Source organism: Bubalus bubalis, chromosome 17 (assembly GCF_019923935.1).
Source record: "Bubalus bubalis isolate 160015118507 breed Murrah chromosome 17, NDDB_SH_1, whole genome shotgun sequence".
Classification (NCBI taxonomy): domain Eukaryota; kingdom Metazoa; phylum Chordata; class Mammalia; order Artiodactyla; family Bovidae; genus Bubalus; species Bubalus bubalis.
This window is the reverse complement of record NC_059173.1, coordinates 24,600,879-24,613,752: the sequence shown is the minus strand read 5'-3', so window position 1 is coordinate 24,613,752 and position 12,874 is coordinate 24,600,879. Positions and strand designations below refer to the sequence as shown.

The following is a 12,874-nucleotide window of genomic DNA, read 5'->3' as shown; positions in this document are numbered from 1 at the left end:
TTCCCACCAACAGTGCAAGAGGGTTCCCTTTTCTCCACACCCTCTCCAGCATTTATTACTTGTAGACTTTTGGATCGCAGCCATTCTGACTGGTGTGAAATGGTACCTCATAGTGGTTTTGATTTGCATTTCTCTGATAATGAGTGATGTTGAGCATCTTTTCATGTGTTTGTTAGCCATCTGTATGTCTTCTTTGGAGAAATGTCTATTTAGTTCTTCGGCCCATTTTTTGATTGGGTCATTTATTTTTCTGGAGTTGAGCTGTAGGAGTTGCTTGTGTATTTTTGAGATTAGTTGTTTGTCAGTTGCTTCATTTGCTATTATTTTCTCCCATTCTGAAGGCTGTCTTTTCACCTTGCTAACAGTTTCCTTTGATGTGCAGAAGCTTTTAAGGTTAATTAGGTCCCATTTGTTTATTTTTGCTTTTATTTCCACTATTCTGGGAGGTGGGTCATAGAGGATCCTGCTGTGATGTATGTCAGAGAATGTTTTGCCTATGTTCTCCTCTAGGAGTTTTATAGTTTCTGGTCTTATGTTGAGATCTTTAATCCATTTTGAGTTTATTTTTGTGTATGGTGTTAGAAAGTGTTCTAGTTTCATTCTTTTACAAGTGGTTGACCAGATTTCCCAGCACCACTTGTTAAAAGAGATTGTCTTTAATCCATTGTATATTCTTGCCTCCTTTGTCAAAGATAAGGTGTCCATATGTGTGTGGATTTATCTCTGGGCTTTCTATTTTGTTCCATTGATCTATATTTCTGTCTTTGTGCCAGTACCATACTGTCTTGATGACTGTGGCTTTGTAATAGAGCCTGAAGTCAGGTAGGTTGATTCCTCCAGTTCCATTCTTCTTTCTCAAGATCGCTTTGGCTATTCGAGGTTTTTTGTATTTCCATACAAATTGTGAAATTATTTGTTCTAGCTCTGTGAAGAATACTGTTGGTAGCTTGATAGGGATTGCATTGAATCTATAAATTGCTTTGGGTAGTATACTCATTTTCACTATATTGATTCTTCCAATCCATGAACATGGTATATTTCTCCATCTATTAGTGTCCTCTTTGATTTCTTTCACCAGTGTTTTATAGTTTTCTATATATAGGTCTTTAGTTTCTTTGGAGGAGCCAAGATGGTGGAGGAGTAGGACAGGGAGAACACTTTCTCCCCCACAAATTCATCAAAAGAGCATTTAAACGTCGAGTAAATTCCACAAAACAACTTCTGAATGCCGGCAGAGGACATCAGGCACCCAGAAAAGCAACCCAACTCTTCAAAAGGAGATAGGAAAAAATATAAAAGACAAAAAAAGAGACAAAAGAAGGAGGGACGGAGTTCTGTCCTGGGAAGGGAGTCTTAAAAAGAGAGAAGTTTCCAAACACCAGGAAACCTTCTCACTGCCGAATCTGTGCCGAGCTTTGGAAGCACAGAGGGCAACATAACAGGGAGAAAAATAAATAAACAATTAAAACTCGCAGATTGTGAGCCCTATGGTAACTCCCCCGGTGGAGAAGCAGCACAGACACCTGCACACACCATTAGCAAGCGGGGGCTGGGCAGGGAGGCGTGGCGCGGGCAGCATCGCTTAGAGTAAGAATCTGGCCTGAATATCCTGAGCGCTATCTGAGTGAAATAATTTGGGCTAGCAAACCAGACTGTGGGATATCTACCACGCGAAAAGCCAGCCCTAACCTAAGACACCGCCAGGCCCGCGCACGGAACAAAGGACTGAACAGAGATAGCCGGCTGCAGACCTTCCCCCTCCGGTGACAGGCAGCCAGAGCCGGAAGGGGGCAATCACAGCCCCAGAGAGACATTATCTATAAAACTGTAAGCAGGCTTCTTTGCTAACTAAAACTTCTTGGGGGTCTGGACGGTCAACATCTGCCTGAGAAGGTGCGCTGGTTTTACACTCAGATAACCAAGTGGCGGGGAGGCGATAAGTCGCAGCATTGGCGCTCGCCAAACACCTCATCACCTGAGCTGCTCGGACCTGGGAAGAGCACAAAACGCAGGCCCAACCGAGCCTGTGCCTCTGAGGACTACCCGAGTGCCTGAACCTGAGTGGCTTGGACCTGGGAGGTGCATGCAGCCCAGGGCCGACCTTGGATTGTTCCCGGCGGAACAACCTAGAACCCGAGCAGTGTGGGCAGGGAGGCTACACGTGCCGTGAGCGGGGGCAGACCCAGTGTGGCTGAGGCACTGCGAGCGCACGTCAGAGTTATTTGTTTGCAGCATCCCTCCCTCCCTCCCCACAGTGCAACTGAACAAGTGAGCCTAAAAAAAAAAAGTGTCCTCCACCGTCCCCTTTGTGTCAGGGCGGAAACCAGACACTGAAGAGACCAGCAAACAGAAGAAGCTATAACAGAGGGAAACGCCTTGGAAGCTACAGGCAATAGATTAAAACCCTGTGGTTACTACAGGCTACATAGGAAGGGGCCTATAGATCTTGAGAAATATAAGTCGGACCAAGGAACTAGCCAAAAATGAACTGAACCCACAATACTCACAACAAAACCAGAGAAAGTCCTAGATATATTTTTACTATTTTTATGATCATTCTTTCTTTCTTTTTTTTTTAATTTTAAGTCCTCTATTGTTCCTTTAATTTTCACGTTTATAACCTAATACTTTGCAAAAAAAAGACCTTATTTTTTTCTTCTTCAGCAAACTTCATATATATATATTTTATAATTTTTTTGACCTTGTTTTTTCTTCTTCTTCTTCTTTTCTTTAACATTGTGTTTTTGAAATTCCAAACTCTACTCTAGATTTTTAATTTTAGCTTTTTGGTATATGTTATCAATTTTGTACCTATAGTTTTTTTTATAATTTCTGTGACTTCTTTTTTTCTTTCTATGTTTCTTTCTCTTCTTCTTTTATATAACATTGTATATCTGAAATCCCAAACTCTACTCTAGATTTTTAATTTATGCTTTTTGGCATTTGATATCAATTTTGTACCTGTATTTTTTTTATAATTTTTGTGACATTGTTTGTTTTTGTTTGTTTGTTTGTTTTCTCTCTTTATTTTTCTTCTTCTTTTTTTTAACATTGTATTTTGAAATTCCAAACTCTACTCTAGATTTTTAATTTTTGCTTTTTGGTATTAGTTATCAATTTTGTACCTGTATTTTCTTTATAATTTTCGCGACCTTGTTTGTTTTTCTTTGTTCATTTTTTCTCTCTTTCTTTTCCTTCTTCTTTTCTTTAACATTGTATTTTTGAAATTCCAAATTCTACTCTAGATTTTTAATTTTTGCTTTTAGGTTTTTGTTACTAAGTGATTTTTTTAAAGGAAACAGTCATTTTATTTTATTTTTACTTTTTTTGGCTGCATTGGGTCTTTATTGCTACACGTGGGCTTTCTCTAGTTGCAGGAAGTGCGGACTACTCTTCACCACAGTCCTTGGACCTCTAATTGTGGCAGCTTCTCCTGTTGCAAAGCTTTAGGCAGGCAAGCTTCCGCAGTTGCAGCATGCGGGCTCCTGGGCTCTGGAGTGCAGGCTCAGTGGGTGTGGCTCATGGGCTTAGCTGTCCCATGACATGTGGGATCTTCCCAGACCAGTGATTGAACCCAATGTGCCCTGCATTGGTAGGCATATTTTTAACCACTGGAACACCAGGAACATCCCTTTAAGTGATGGGTTTTGACAAAAGCATATACCTTTGTACCCAAAACTCTTGTCAGGACAGAACATTCCCACCATTTAAGAAAGTTCCTTCAACTAGTGTATAGCACTAGGAACTCTACTCAATATTCTGGAATAACCTATGTGAGGAAAGAGTCTAAAAAAGAGTGAATGTTTGTATTTGTACAACTAAGTCACTTTGCTGAACACTTAAAACTAACACAACATTATAAATCAACTATACTCCAACGAAAGTAAAATTAGGAAAAAAAGAATGTTCCTTTATCCCTCTTTCCAGTCAACCGTAGCCTTCTTCAGACGCAACCACTATTCTGAGATTTTTCTCAATAGATTAGTTTCCCTGTCTGAAAATTTCACATAAATGGAATCGTGTATGGAATATTTCTTTCATTTAGTGCAATACTTTTGAGGCTTATTCATGTTATCATGTGAATCAATAATTCTTTCCTTCTAAGGCTGGATAGTTTTCCATTCTTTTCTCTGAATATCCCACTGTTTGTGTCTTTCCTGTTGATGATTCCAGTTTTTAGCTCATATGAGTACTGGTATGGGCATTCATATGTAAATCCTTTTTAAAATAATTTTGGAGCTTCCCTGGTGACTCAGACAGTAAAGTGGAAGACTTGGGTTCGATTTCTGGATTGGGAAGATCCCCTGGAGAAGGGCATGGCAACACACTCCAGTATTCTTGCCTGGAAGATCCCCATGGACAGAGGGACATTCATATGTAAATCCTTGTAAGAATAATTTTCTTTGTTTATTTTTGGCTGTGCTGGGTCTTAATTGCTATGTGGACATTTCTGTAGTTCCGGCAAGCAGGAGTTACTCTCTAGCTGTGGGGCATGGGCTTCTCATCGCTGGGGCTTCTCTTGTTGTGGAGTATGGACTCTAGGGACTTCAGGCTTCAGTAACTGTGGTTTCCTCTAGAGAAAGCACTCAATAGTTGTGATGCATGGACTTAGTTGCTCGGAGGCATATGGGATTCCCGAACCAGGGATGGAACCCATGTCTCCTGCACTGGCAGGTGGATTGTTTACCACCAAGTCATCAAGGAAGCCCCATATGGAAATCTTTATGTGGACAAGATTTTCATTGCTTTCCTGTAAATATGAGTAAAATATCTAGGTCATAAGCCCTACAATTAGAAAGAACCAAACTCCCCACCCACCAAGTCTGAGTTCAAGTTGCTCCATGTTCTTGCCAACATCCAAGCAATATTTAAATGATGCTCTTAGCTCTTTTAATTGCAGCCACTCCAGCGAGTGCACTGTCAGATCTGGTGGTGAAGGAGCCACCAGAACAGAGCAGAGCTGTGGGTATCAGGGACAACAATGCTTGACTTGGTTCAGAACAAAAGCATCATATCCAGTTCTTACCATCAGCTGACCGGGGAATGTGTTTCTTGGGGACACAAAGCTGGAAGCTGAAACAATGCCCCATCAGCTTCCAGGCCCTAGGCATGCATCATGGGTTTTCCCCACAATTGATTGACTGTGTATCAATCCAGCTGCCATGGGGAAACTTGCCAGAGAAGATTGCAGTATTGGGGATCCTCAGTCACACAGGAAGCCATGCAGTGTCACAGAAACCACATGCTTGGACAAAGAACAGACCATCCATTTGGTGTCATTTTCCATCCAGTTGATTCACCTAAACATTTCTCTTTCCTGCAGAGTAGATTTTGGGTGAAGAAGATTAAAGAGTAAAGATGGTTGAACTAGAGTAGAATGAGGAGTCAATTATCCTGTACCATTCAGGGTTTATTTTCAGACTTTATTTTCACAGGCTCCAAAATCACTTCAGATGGTGACTGTAGCCATGAAATTAAAAGATGCTTGCTCCTTGGAAGAACTTAGACAGCATATTAAAAAGCAGAGACATTACTTTGCCTACAAAGGTCTGTCTAGTCAAAGCTATGGTTTTTCCAGTCATGTATGGATGTGAGAGTTGGATTATAAAGAAGGCTGAGCCCTGAAGAATTGATGCTTTTGAATTGTGGTGCTGGAGAAGACTCTTGAGGGTCCCTTGGACTGCAAGGGGATCAAATCCGTCATTCCTAAAGGAAATCAGTCCTGAATATTCATTGGAAGGACTGATGCTGAAGCTGAAGCTCCAATACTTTGGCCACCTGATGCACAAAGAGCCGACTCATTAGAAAAGGCCCTGAAAGACTGAAGGCAGGACGAGAAGCGGACAACAGAGGATGAGATGGTTGGATGGCATCACCGACTCAGTGGACATGACTTTGAGCAAGCTCCGGGAGATGGTGCAGGACAGGGAAGCCCCATGTGCTACAGTCCATGGGGTCGCAATGGGTCAGACACGACTGAGTGACTGAACAACATTCAGGGTTAGCAGGAGACTTGCAGAGGTAACTGAACAGAATTGAATGAAGGACATTTTCACAGGCATGGGCAAACATGATGCAGAACCTGGGAAATAGTAACAGTGAGAAGCTGTTAACTCCTGGGGGAAAGGGCCAGGGAAAGGTTGCTGGTGCTGAGCCCCAGACAAAGTCAGAGCAGGAGAGACACTGCTCAGGAGCAGCTGTGCACGTGGATACAGGAAGTAAGGCAGCAGGGACCAATCAGCAGCCTGGCAGGGAGGAGCTGGGAGAGTGAATGTCCAGCCTTTCTCCACCACTAGTCAAACTTCCTGTCAGTGTCTTCCTTTAGTCAAACCCAGCCCAGGATCTAGTGGGAAAAGGAAATCTGGTGGGACTTCCCTGGTGGTTCAGTGATAAAGAATCCACCTGCCAATCCAGGAGACAGGGGTTCAGTCTCTGATCTGGGGGGATCCCACGTGCCATGGAGAAACTAAGCCTGTGCACCACAACTACTGAGGCTGTGCTCTAGAGCCCAGGAGCTGCAACTGCTGAAGCCCGCATGGCCTAGAACCCATGGTTCACAACAAGAGAAGCCTCCGCAGCAAGAGAAGCCTCCACAGCAAGAGAAGCCTCCACAGCAAGAGAAGCCTCCACAGCAAGAGAAGCCACCGCAATGAGAAGCCTCCACAGCAAGAGAAGCCACCACAATGAGAAGCCTCCACAACAAGAGAAGCCTCCACAACAAGAGAAGTCTCCACAGCAAGAGAAGTCTCCACAGCAAGAGAAGCCTCCACAACAAGAGAAGCCTCCACAACAAGAGAAGCCTCCACAGCAAGAGAAGCCACCGCAATGAGAAGCCTCCACAACAAGAGAAGCCTCCACAGCAAGAGAAGCCTCCACAGCAAGAGAAGCCACCTCAATGAGAAGCCTCCACAACAAGAGAAGCCTCCACAACAAGAGAAGTCTCCACAGCAAGAGAAGTCTCCACAGCAAGAGAAGCCTCCACAGCAAGAGAAGCCTCCACAGCAAGAGAAGCCTCCACAGCAAGAGAAGCCTCCACAGCAAGAGAAGCCACCGCAATGAGAAGCCTCCACAACAAGAGAAGCCTCCACAGCAAGAGAAGCCTCCACAACAAGAGAAGCCTCCACAGCAAGAGAAGCCTCCACAACAAGAGAAGTCTCCACAGCAAGAGAAGCCTCCACAGCAAGAGAAGCCTCCACAACAAGAGAAGCCTCCACAGCAAGAGAAGCCACCGCAATGAGAAGCCTCCACAACAAGAGAAGCCTCCACAGCAAGAGAAGCCTCCACAACAAGAGAAGCCTCCACAGCAAGAGAAGCCACCGCAATGAGAAGCCTCCACAACAAGAGAAGCCTCCACAGCAAGAGAAGCCTCCACAACAAGAGAAGCCTCCACAGCAAGAGAAGCCACCGCAATGAGAAGCCTCCACAGCAAGAGAAGCCTCCACGGCAAGAGAAGCCTCCACAGCAAGAGAAGCCTCCACAACAAGAGAAGCCTCCACAGCAAGAGAAGCCACCGCAATGAGAAGCCTCCACAACAAGAGAAGCCTCCACAGCAAGAGAAGCCTCCACAACAAGAGAAGCCTCCACAGCAAGAGAAGCCACCGCAATGAGAAGCCTCCACAGCAAGAGAAGCCTCCACGGCAAGAGAAGCCTCCACAGCAAGAGAAGCCTCCACAACAAGAGAAGCCTCCACAGCAAGAGAAGCCACCGCAATGAGAAGCCTCCACAACAAGAGAAGCCTCCACAGCAAGAGAAGCCACCTCAATGAGAAGCCTCCACAGCAAGAGAAGCCTCCACAGCAAGAGAAGCCTCCACAACTAGAGAAGCCTCCACAGCAAGAGAAGCCTCCACAGCAAGAGAATCCACCGCAATGAGAAGCCCATGTACCAGGACTAGAGGGTGGCCCCCACTCACTGCAACTAGATAAAAACCCATTCAGCCACAAAGACCCAGCAAAGCCAAAAATAAATATATAAATAAAATGATATTTTTTTTAAAAAGGAAATCTATTGATCTGATTCATGGAAGTTGACTTCCTGAGGGAAGACAAGGGAAGGGAAGGGCAGAGAATGTATCAGGAGAGGTAGAGAGTAAAAAAAAAAGGTGCAATCCCAAAGCTCATTGAAATCATAGAAGCTGTTACTTCGATGTAGGAAGAAGAAATTAAAATGCTATTTGCAACAATAACTTCTGCAGCTGCTTTAGCATTGTTATCTCATGAAACGCTTCACCAATTTGGACACAAATACAATTAATTTACCTCTTGTATTGTTGCAAACTAATTTCTTAAGCACGCACCTGCCTTATTATCAGGATGTCTAGAATCTTCCTTTCAATGGCCACCCACTCATGCATTGTCCAAGAACTACAGGGGCTTGCAGAGAACAAGGAGGATGGGAGAAGGGGAGCACGGGGGAGGTTTCCGCGCGACGGGTTCACGTCTGCCGTTGCATCCTGCGGCCACTTGGCGGCACTGCCGAGTAGTGCGTCCGCAGAGTCAGCCGCGAGGTGACTGATGTTGGGGTGGAGACCTTTTTAACCCAGAGCTGAGACAGGGCTGCACAGACTCCAAGATCAATACTCACTTCACATGTTCCCTGCCGGTACTCCTTAAGCTGATGTTACAAAATATCCGAGACGGGGCAGCGGGAATTTATTTTCTCATTGTTCTGAAGGCTGAACATCCAAGATCAAGGTGCTATCAGTGCTGGTTTCCCTTTTCTCTCTTCCTGCATTGCAAAGGGCCACCTTCTTGCTGTGTCTTCACATGGCTTTCCCTCTGTGCATTCAGGAAAGGGGCGGGGCGGGAGGACTTGACGTCTCCCCCTTCTCTTTTAAGGACACCAGTCCTATTGAATTAGAATCCCACCCTCATGACATTAATCACCTCCTTAAAGGACCCATCTCCAAGTATATTGGGAGTTGGGGCTTCAATATAGGAACTTAAGGTGGGGGAAAGATACAATGTAGTCTAAAGGTAAAACTGTTAATCTTCAAAGCATGACACTTCAGAGGGTGAGACTACATACTCTGCAACAAAATCATTCGTTAGGCTTTTTAAAAACTTTATTATTTATTTGGCTGTGTCAGGCTTCTCTCTAGTTGAGTCACACGGGCTCAGTTACCCTGTGACGTAGGATCTTACTTCCCCAACCAGAGATGGAACCCGGGTCCCCTGCATTGCAAAGCAGATTCTTAACCACTGGACCACCAAGGAAGTCCCCAAACCATTAGGTTTTGTCCTAATCCTGAGTCACCAAGTCAGGCTGTCCTTACTGGTTAACATCCCTCTTTTGATCATTCAATACCCTCACTTGATTTTAAAAATCTGCCTCCTTCCTAGCACTTCCTAACACTTCCTAAAGGAGTGTTAGGAGGGCTCGGCTTCAGAAGCCCACAAGAATTTTTACTGTCTGCTTTCTCCAGGACAACAGATGCTTCATAGTGCTCCATTTTCAGAATGATGAGATTCTGATACAGCAAAGTAGGTCATCCTCAAGGGGGCCTGTGGTTACTACTCATTGCATAGGACAGGCTGGCCTAATTTGTACCATGACCATTTCAATGGTCCTCCAACTACATCTCTGCCTGTTAGAGGGATGGAGAAAGAGGCAAAGCTATATCAGAGAAGATGTGTTCAGAAAAGTGTTGATAGATTTAAGAAACCACTTTAATAGCTGGTAGAGGGCAGAAAAGAAGCCAGTGCCCCTCTCCACCCTGCACTGTTTTCCCTGCCACCATCTTTAACCCTAAGGACAAGGTATGGTCTAGAAGGAGGGGACGAATATGAAGTGAGTGCTGTAAGCATAGAAGCCACCAAGTGGAGGTTGGAGACTGGCATTTGGAAGGAAGAGAAGAAAAAGGACTAGGAAGAAACAAATAGAGCTCGGTGGCCAGTCAACGCCCCCCAGTGGCTGGACTTGGAACTACATGTGCTGGCCCAATGTCCAGGATGCAAGGGTAAAGGTCTGTCCTCTGCCCAGCAGACCTCGCTCTTACTCCAAAAGATCAGTAAAAAGTCTGGTGTGTTTGCTACCTCATGGAGGTATTCTGGAGGAGGAGGAAGGGAATTTGGCATTGTTCCGCAGGGGTGACAGGATGTACAAAAGAACCACAGGGCCGTGGCCAAAAGGTAAAGAGGAAGTTGGCTCAGAACGGAACTGACCAGGAGAGTGTGAAGACCTCGATATTTTTTCTCAGGCCAGGAAGGTTTCACCGTAGAAGACTGGATGGAGGCTCCAACCAGTTTATTTGAATTTTCAAGTCAACTTTCAACTGGAGCCCCCTGACTTGAGAACCTCTGGGTTCCATCTCCTTTGGCATTTACTGCATCTGGACACAGTTATTCAGTCCTTTTCAAAAGTGCTGTCTTTTTCTCTGGGCAGCCTTGCTTCTCTCTGCTTTCATCTTTGGTGAAGCTGGGAGCTGAGGTGGCAGGCAGTGAAGAGAAAAGATCACTTATTTCCTGGGCTTGACAAGAGGTCCTTTTGAGTCCAATCAAAGTCTATGTGTGAAATGTTTTACTTTTTTGCCTTCATCTATTTTCACACATTTTCCTCTAATTTAACAAAGGCTTTACATGTCTATGATAAAGCATTCCAGCAAGGGATCATATAATAATTAACACTCATATAGCACTTAATATGAGCCAATTAAAAAATCATGCATTAATTCATATAATCTTTGTGACAACCATATAAAGTAAGTACTATTATTATCTCTACTATAGAGATAGAAAAACTGATCCTCAGTGAGGTTAAATAACTTGTGTGCAGTGACTCATGGTAAGTAAGAGGCTGGGATTGGTACCCAAGCTATCTGTTTCTAGGACTCATGTGTTAACATCAACTCATGTATAGGACTTTAATGCCCTCTCATGACTGAAATGATGTAAAGACACACCTGAACCCAGGTGCCCAGCTCATCCACATGAGACACCCATTCTACGTAGCATCCAGTTCAAATGCTCAGTGAGCTTCTAGACCTCTGTATATCTAGCCCCCTCCTTTTTGATACAAAAGTGTGTAACACTATTTCTAGGGTCCTGCATCTTGCTTTCTCTACTCAACCCTAAAACTCAGTGATCACATCAGATTAGCATACTAAAAGTTCTGGAATCAGTTCAAATGTGTGTACATGTTGGGGGAGTGGGGTGGAATTCCCCACCAGGAAGAAATTCTCCAACACAAGTTGGGTGTCCTGCATTTCAATTCAATTCTTACACACTCTACCCGGGGACATAAGATCCCATAGGTTAAAGGTTCAATCATACAAGACACCCCCATCCCACTTCTGACACCAACTGAGTCATCACATGTGCTTCTTGTCAACTGTCTGTAAGTCAGAGTTTCCTGCACCTACTCCTTGGGTCCAACTGTTCTGCTAGAATGGCTCACATAACTCAAGGAATCAGTTTATTCCCTGGATTACTGGTTTATTACAAAGGGTATTAAAGGATACAAATCAACAGGCAGATGAAGAGATATTTAAGGTGGAGTCCCAAACAAAGGAGCTTCTGTCCTAGGGGAGTCTGAGCCCCAACAGCAGGCATAAAAACATGTTCTGATACCCCAACCTGAAAGGTCTCTGAACCCCATCCTTTTTGGGTTTTATGGAAGCTTCATTTAACAGGCAATATTGACAAAATCAATGGCTGTTGGTGATTGATTCAGCCTCCAGCCCCTCTCCCATTTTCTACAGAAAATCAGAGGATGGGACTGAAAGTTCTAACCTTCTATTCAAGGTTGGTTCCCCTGGCAACCAGCTTCCCCATCTTTAAAGGATTTCCAAAAGTTGCCTCATTAGCATGAACACTGTTGAGGTTGAGAGGGGCTTGTTATGAATAATAAGACACTCATTACATCTTCATGGTTCTTAAGCAGTTTTTCAGGAACTGAGGACAAGAGGCCAAGTGTTATAGCAAAAGATGCTCCCATTGTTTTTGTAGCTGAGGACATCTCAAAGGTCTGGGGGGCTATGAGCCAGGAACCATGGAGAAGACCAAATGTATATTTCTAATGTGATTTCTTATAAATCACAATACCAGCATGCATAGAATTGCCTCATTCTGCTGTAACTGCTCTGTAGCATTCAGTGGCATGGATGCATCATGATTTATTTAATCAGTTTCTTAATGAGGGGTGTTTCGATGTTTCCTGTCTATTATAACTATTTTCAAAAGGAGAGTATAAGTTTTTCATTCCAGGACCTGAGGAGAAAGAAGAGGACAGAGGATTCAGGGGATTGATTAGCTCGTTCCTATATAGAAGAGCTGGTATTTAAAAACAGTTCATGGTCCAGAATGGCCAGGTGTACCAGGACCTCACCATGCAAAGGTAGCACGTCTGACTCCAAATGGCCAAGGTACCAAGATGGCTCAGCAGTAAAGAATTTGCCTGCCAGGCAGGAGACATGGGTTTGATCCCTGGATCAGGAAGATCTCCTGGAAAAGGAAATGATAACCCACTCCAGTATTCTTGCCTGGGGAATCCCATAGACAGAGGAGCCTGGCAGGCTACAGTCCATGAGGTCACAAAGAGTCAAACACAACTCATCAACTAAGCAACAACAAACCAAATAACTGGAACAGAAGCCAACCAGCATATTAATGTACCCACCAGGTCAGATCAATCCAGGTTGTAGAGAGAAGCAAAGAGAAATTTATGACACGGGGCTTTAGGATGTAACAAGACAGAACTAGTTGTATGACTGATTCATGTTGATGTATGGCAGAAACCAATGCAATGTTGTAGAGCAATTATCTTTCATTAAAAATAAATAATTTTTTAAAAAGGTAAAGGTAACACATTAAACTCATCCCCCGCCCCCCAAAAAAAGGAGCTAGTTGTGAACACATGAAGGAAGAAGAATATGTTTC

General features: G+C 44.0%; 1 protein-coding gene across 2 annotated transcripts in view; it reads left to right on the top strand.

Moving 5' to 3' along the window:
- Positions 1-12,874, top strand: part of TMEM132D (transmembrane protein 132D) — an 893,797-nt gene that overhangs the window by 798,595 nt on the left and 82,328 nt on the right. The window lies entirely within an intron of this gene.